Source organism: Mandrillus leucophaeus, unplaced genomic scaffold, assembly GCF_000951045.1.
Source record: "Mandrillus leucophaeus isolate KB7577 unplaced genomic scaffold, Mleu.le_1.0 Scaffold60, whole genome shotgun sequence".
Classification (NCBI taxonomy): Eukaryota; Metazoa; Chordata; class Mammalia; order Primates; family Cercopithecidae; genus Mandrillus; species Mandrillus leucophaeus.
Window position 1 is genome coordinate 1020355 of NW_012106475.1, and position 7089 is coordinate 1027443.

The following is a 7089-nucleotide window of genomic DNA, read 5'->3' on the forward strand; positions in this document are numbered from 1 at the left end:
ATTTCCATCAATAAACCAGAGTGGGTACCTTTTGAGCAAGCACAACAATGCAGAGGTAGCCATATGTTGCACATGAACATCACTGAATAAACGACAAGACGGTCTTATGTGCACTTTTTGTCATTCTTCTGTGTTGGCAACTGTTATCTAGAGATCAAGGGGAGATCGAGGACAGTCTTACTACAATTCAAAAAGGAGATTTAAGGGCTGGGCGCAGTGGCTCACACCTGTAATCCCAGCAGTTTGGGAGGCTGAGGCAGGCAGATTATTTGAGGTCAGGAGTTCGAGACCAGCCTAGCCATCACGGTGAAACCCCGTCTCTACTAAAAGTATAAAAATTAGCCGAGCATGGTGGCACATGCCTGTAATCCCAACTACTTGGGAGGTTGAGGCAGAAGAATCACTTGAATCCGGGAGGCAGAGGTTGCAGTGATTGCTCCACTATACTCCAGCCTGAGCAACAGAGCAAGACGCTGTCTCAAAAAAATAAATAAATAAATATGACATTTAAAAGCCTTAAGGCAAACTATTGTTGGAAAGCCCTCACAGCTACCCGATAGTTGGTCATCATTTTTGGATGACCAACAAAAATGAAATCAAGCTCATGGCTGTGTCTATCATAATAAGTGAGGCAAGAAATTAGAACTCACTTTCCAAAATTAAGTCAAAAGCTTCTAAAGTAAAAAGGAAGTGGAAACCAAAAATTAAAGGCTCTGACAGTCAACAAAGAATAAAATGGCTATACTTTCATGAATTACAAAAATAAACCAAAGGAAGTGGCATACAATGGTTTGTATACACTATTTAACACTAACCTTGCAACTGGAAGAATCAAGTTCCAGAGAGGAAACACATACCATGTGAAGCTTTTATCATCAAAGCCCAAAGCAGGCTCATTATAGCAAGGTTTCTGAATACAAGGATCAAAGAGAGAATCCTAAAAGAAGGAAGGTTTCGGGGACTCCTTATATAATCGAAATGAGTACATCAGGGAAGACATGTTTTTAAAAGAGGAAGATGATAGTGATGACCTACTGAGGAATATGAAATAATAAGAAAAGTTTGACTCTCAACGTTCAAAGTACTTGCTATAGTGGAACTAAGAGAGAAAGAAAGAAAAACAAAAACACGTGGCAACTAGGCAACACAAATCAGAATGTAGTAAATGGTCACTGTGGCTATGCTCTGGTTTCTATATTTCTAGAACTTGTGGCTTAAATTTATTAAAGCCCCATGGATAAAGATCTTGACTTATAAACAATATATTTTCTATTTCCTTCATAGCTGGGAGTTTATTTGTGTGCTCTTTCGAATGCTTTGTAAGACGTCAAGGATTTACTGCCACACTATAGGGAGCCAAAAAAGAGACTCTTTTAAAAAGGTAATTTACCTTTTCTTAAACATTCAAATTTAGAAGCCCTATGCCTAATACTTTAACTAAGACAGGATTGTATTCAGAATAAACCAATGATTTCACTGGGAGAAATAGAGAATATGAAATACTAAGGCTGGAACAATAGTGGTTTAAACAGTGCTTCTCAAACTATCTGTGAGAAGGAATGAATTTTGTTTTATTTTTTCCTAATCCGTTGCAGACTGACACTTTTAGTAGACACAATGAAAAATAGATTACTATACTAGAAAAATCAAATTAAAAAACAAAGCAGGCCAGGTGCGGTGGCTCACACCTATAATCCCAGCACTTTGGGAGGCCGAGACAGGCAGATCGCCTGAAGTCAGGAGTTCAAGACAAGCCTGACCAACATGGCGAAACCCCACCTCTACTAAAAATATAAAAAATAGCCGGGTGTGGTAGTGAGCGCCTGCAATCCCAGCAACTCAGGAGGCTGAGGCAGGAGAAGCACTTGAACCCAAGAGGCAGAGGTTTCAGAGAGCTGAGATCGTACCATTGCACTCCAGCCTGGGTGACAGAGCAAGACTCCGTCTCAAAATAAATAAATAGAATAAAATAAACTAAAATAAAATTAGGAAAAAAATATATACAAAGTACAAGCCCCCCACTTTTTAATAATCATATTCAATAGATGTAAAATTACTCTGTTACATCTCCAAATGCTACAAAAAAATTCTGAATTCTTCCTCTCCATTTCTTTGCTTGTCTCATGATAGACTGGTAAGGAACAGTTGGGACTGACCCTAGCTCACGAACCACACTGTTGAGTATCTGATCTAGACCAGTGATTCCCAAATGCCATGGTAAAGTTTTCCTTGGGTATACAACCAAAGAGAAAAGGTAGGACAATGAATTGAGTTTTTCACAAAGCAAATTAATTTGATGTATAAAAAGTCCTATATTCTGAGAGTATCTCCGTTCCACATATTTAGGGTTATTTGTGTGTATGTGCGAAAGTGTATGAGACAATGGAGAGGGTGCATGGTGGTAGTTTTTGTTTGGATGCCTTTGCCTACAAGTTATTGGAGAGAGGCTTAAACATTAATATATTTATCATTTCACCAAGAAGTCTGCACTTAGATGGCTTCAAAGGTTGAGAAATTTAGGTGCTCGGTGTTTCTAACAAGTTTCTTTTCCTCTTTGCCCTGTGCAACACTCAGCATCTTGGCTTGTCCTCTTAACTTGACTTTCCCCATGGTCCCAAGATGGCTGCCACGGTTCCAGTTGTCACATAAATACAACAATACCCAAAACCAGAAAGGCTGCCAGAGACCAGTTTACCATGAAACTAAAGAAGCTTAAGCTTTAGAACCCTTCACTTACACAGGATCCTTCCAAGACCCTAGCCTGGGGGAGAACGGGGGATCCTACCGATACATTCATCTGGTCGTATATTTTTGTAAACTGTGAAAAAGCAGGACCATTTCAAACAATTTTTCTTAAAAAGGGCCCTAAAGTGCTAGGTGCAGTGGCTCATGCCCGTAAGCCCAGCACTTTGGGAGGCCGAGGCAGGCAGATCACCTGAGGTCAGGAGTTCGAGACCAGCCTGGCCAACATGGTGAAACTCCATCTCTACTAAAAATACTAGCTGGGCGTGGTGGCAGCTGCCTGTAATCCCAGCTACTTGGGAGGCTGAGGCAGGAGAATCACTTGAACCCAGGAGGCAGAAGTTGCAGTGAGCCGAGATCACGCCACTGCACTCCAGACAGAGCAAGACTCCGTCTCAAAAAAAAAAAAAAGGGCCGGGGGTGTTGCTCCAAAATTGTACAGGAAGCCCTCACTTAATGTCATTGATAAGTTCTTGGAAATGGACTTGAAGCAAAATTAAGTATAACGAAACCAATTTTTCCTAGGCTAACTGATATTTCTGGAACAAAAACATCACCACAGGCTGGGTGTGGTGGCTCATGTCTGTAATCCCAACTTTGGGAGACTGAAGCAGGCAGATCTGCTGAGGTCAGGAGTTCGAGACCAGCCTGGCCAACAAGGTGAAATCTCATCTCTACTAAAAATACAAAAATTAACCAGGCATGGTGGTGTGCACCTGTAATTCCAGCTACTCGGGAGGGTGAGGCACAAGAATCGCTTGAACCCAGGAGGCAGAGTTGCAGTGAGCCAAGATGGCGCCACTGAACTCTAACCTGGGTGACAGAGCAAGACTCTGTCTCAAAAAAAAAAAAAAAAAAAAATCACCAAACTTCAAATAAAGACCCAAAACGCTTCTAATGTTGGACATTGGAATAAATGTGAGCTATACATACATTTAAGAAAAATTAATAAAAACAAGTAAGATCATTATTTACTCAAGTATTCCAGTTCAGGGTCACAGGTACATCACCAGAGTGGCTTTCTGGTGGTCTATTTCAGAGAAAAAAGTGATGAAACTTTTGTTCACGTATATACCTAGAATACTGAACAAGCTGGACTCATGTACCATAATCATGAAGCAATTTAATTTTGCCTTTCAGTACCCCTTCGAATTCATTAGATGGGGCAAGTTCTTCTGCCTCTGAATGAAACCCAGGCAGTCTTACGACTTTTCTGATTGCTTTTAGGAACTAAAAATCCATACTTTGACTTGGAATACCCAAACAGCCTTTAGTCAGAAGTAGAATGTCTGGGCTCAGACACTCCCTGTTGTCCTACTTGCTAACCATATCTGACCCTTAGGCAAGGAGGTGAGTGGGTGGGAGGAAGACACAAGGAAGACAGGGAACGTCCCCCGGATTGACCTAAGATGGCCTTGAAAACTTCGGTCTTGGCAAATGTTTAAAGCTGACCCTCGTTTGTGGGTAACTTTCATGGTTTCTTCAGAGACTTCCCAATCGGAGATCTTTTGCTTGCAGCTTCCTTGACCTGAGTAATCATACCTCAAATTTGTCTGGTCCCTTATTCCTTCTATGGCCTTCCTGGAAACCTGCTGATAGCTTCAGAGTTGCTTGGCTAGGTCCTGATCACCAGTCCAGGAAGTCCTATTATACGGTATCTGGGATAGGTACTCACACCTCCCTCTCCTTCTCTCTCTCACACATCACACCACACACACACACACACCCCTGAGGCCTTGGGAAACATTCAGGCTGCCTTGGTCCCAGTAAACTTTGGTTTGCATGTCAGCAGCTAGCCAGCCCCTCTCGCATCCTTTACATTTCTGAACACCGCTCATTTCACCAGGCCTGAATGAGGTGCATCCATGCATCAACTCTACCCTTTGAAGGCAATCCAAAGAGTTGGGGAATCCATGTTACAGCTCTCTCCAATTCTTCCTTTCACAATCTGTCTACATTCTTGGTGTGGGTGAAGGGCTTCAGACCTATCTGACCCTATGCTGTCCTCCACCATTTAAATTTACATTAATCAACAGTAAATAAAATTAAAACTTCACTCACACTGGCCATATTTCAAGAGCTCAATTGCCACATGTGACTACTGTCTACTGTATTGAACAGTGTAGAAAAAAACATTCACAGCACTGCAGAAAGTTCTATTGATTCTTGAACACCTACTTTAAACTTTCTACACGATAGTCTCAGAACTTTTGGCATCTGAAACTTATCATACTTTAAAGCTTCAAGCAAAACCTAATTAACTGTTAAACATTTTAAAATGTGCCCGGTATTCATGCAATTAAATATGATGTCCCTATGAATTCCATTCCATGCATAATAATCATTACATCCTTGAAGTTGTAACTATGTTACCAGGACTACTTCAATCCGTTTGCTTTAGCTTACATTTGGTTAATGTGATATATCAGAGAGTATGTTTTATCTCAGAGAGTGTGTTTTCATACCATTTAAATGGTATGTATATGTATTGAGTGCGCATATTTTGAAACTACTCTTTGTCTATTTTATGTCCAAATCACAAAAGTGAAAGGGTAGCTTAAAAGTTGTTCATTGAAGCGTAAATGTAGTAATGAAAGTACTAATAGACACACTATAATTGAGAACAACACAAACATAAAAGTGAACAAGAATCCAAAACAAATATAGAATGTGAGTCTATTCATGTTGGGACAAGTAAATCTGTGGGTATTCTGTTTTCCCACAAGCAACCAAAGATGAAAAGAGTGAAGAGAAAATACAATTAATCTTTGAAATTGAATGTTACTCATTTATGAATCTATTCTCTAGTTTCTAGTGTGCTGTCTGCTTCAAATGTTGTCAGATAGTAGTATGGTGCCTCCGAATCCTTTGTGTAATATTTAAATACTGCATAGCGACCACTGGCATGAACCAAGTATCTGTTCTATTCCAAAACAAACAAAAACTAATATTCTCCAATGTGAAAGAAATAACATTTGCTAGTCTGAAATAATGACTATTGCTGATTCATATGAGTCTTATTAAAAGTAGGTATATGTCATGGTATTGCTGAACAATAGTTGCAAAGGAAATAATATTCAGAGACAAGACAGGAAAAGCTATTGGTAAAATCTTTTAATCGATGATTTTGTCATAGAAGATAATAATAACAGCATACAAGGTGGAAGAGCAGTTATTATCCATTATGCACACTAGTACTTTACTGCAGGAGGAAATCACTGAGAAGTACAAAGGCATAAATCAGCTCTTAGTGGATTGTGATACAATTTGTGAATGAGAAGTGCTGGATGACTTTGTTCTCCTTATGCCTGAAAATCCATGCTAATCATTTGCTTGGTTGCCCAAAGTTCTATAAGTCATAACAGTAATAGGAAAAAATATGCTGAGATCAGCACTGACAAAGCACCAAATAGGTATGTTACAAGAATGGTATTCAAATAAAAGAGGCTCCAACTGAATGTCAATGCATGCTCTACTATATTCAAAGAGAACAGTAGGCAGTCCACAGTTCCATGTTAAGGAAATTGTGGAAATTATGACTATGATCAAGTTTCACTATACATTTTTTATATTAAACTACTTTTAGAACAGATTCAATTTACAGAAAAATTGTGACAAGTAGTACAGAGAGTTCTCATATTTCCTGGCAGAGTTCTCATTTCCCCTGTTATTAAGATCTTACATTAGTGTGGTACATCTGTTACAACTGATGAACTAATATTGATACATTATTATTAATAAAGTCCATACTTTATTCAGATTTCCTTAGTTTTTATCTAATGTCCTTTTTCTATTCCAGGATCCCATCTTGGAATGACTAATTAATAACTATTTAATAGTCATGTCTCCTTAGGCTTGTCTTGGCTGTGACAATTTCACAGACCTTTGTTTTTGGTAGTCTTGATAGTTTTGAAGTAGACGGGTAGGATATTGCGTAGGTTACCTCTTAATTGGGATTTGTGTGATGTTTTTCTCATTATTAGACTGGGATTCTGGTTCTGGAGAGGAAGACCACAGAGGTGAAGTGCCATTTTTGTTACATCCATATCAGGGTACATACTACCATCACAACTTACCACTGTTGATGAACCAGTGTAGACTCATGATATTTATTTTATCCTTTGACTTAAAATGCAGTGCTTCTTTATTTTGTTGAGAAAATTGTTCCATCTTTGGCCATTAGGAGCTCTTTCAGTTGACTCCTATATGATTTTGACATACCCACATCATTATGTGTGTATGTATGTTTAGCACTGTTGTACTGTACTTTCTCACACTACTAGAATCAGTCATTTCTCCAAAGAGCCCTGATTCCCTTTATTGGAGAATGATATTAGAAACCAAGAT